Genomic DNA, 653 nt, shown 5'->3' with positions numbered 1-653 from the left:
AAGAGTGTTTCAGGAAAAAACAGGAGACATCAATGTGTGAGGAGACCCAGACCTAACACTGAGGGAGCCAACACAGAGACACAGACTGTCTGTACAGACAGACAGTTCCAGCTGAGATTTAAAGGCATTATTTTCAACCCAGAAAAACATTTGTATGAGTAACACAATCCTACCCGTCCTGGTCTATCATGGATTAAGAAATGAAATACAAAGGTAATAAGGATCACTGACTTCCCAGACACTGTAAAACGGGATAGGTTCAGCCTACAGTTTCTATCGCTCTCGGGTAGAAAAAGGATCAGCATTTCTGAGTAATCTGAGTCCAGTCTTAGACACAGTAACTTCATTTCTATTTTTACAACTCTTCCGTAGCTATATGAAAGAATAAAAGTGGCTGTTTTGTTGCCGTACAGCGAGTTGTCCTTTGCAGTAACACCTGTAAAGACCACCGTCATCTGTTTCTCAAGCAGAGGAACCCAGAGACAATGGACAACAGCTGATGTCCCAGGTCCTCAGTGTTCAACTCACTGCTCAGGTGAGGCAAGCTACAAGGCATCTCATCACTGCACCAGCCCAGGGGTAGGAGAAATACTCCCTCAAAACAGACTCTTTAAATGTGCATCACAGTGGTTGACTACCAAACAACAAATCAA

The 653-nt window shown here is 43.3% G+C and overlaps 1 protein-coding gene across 1 annotated transcript in view; it reads right to left on the bottom strand.

Moving 5' to 3' along the window:
* The window catches only part of PRKDC (protein kinase, DNA-activated, catalytic polypeptide), a gene marked incomplete at its 5' end in the record, with an annotated part of 80034 nt that overhangs the window by 28564 nt on the left and 50817 nt on the right, over nucleotides 1–653 (bottom strand). The window lies entirely within an intron of this gene.

This window comes from Eurypyga helias, unplaced genomic scaffold, assembly GCF_000690775.1.
Source record: "Eurypyga helias isolate BGI_N326 unplaced genomic scaffold, ASM69077v1 scaffold839, whole genome shotgun sequence".
Lineage (NCBI taxonomy): Eukaryota > Metazoa > Chordata > Aves > Eurypygiformes > Eurypygidae > Eurypyga > Eurypyga helias.
This window is presented reverse-complemented; position numbering and strand designations above follow the sequence as displayed.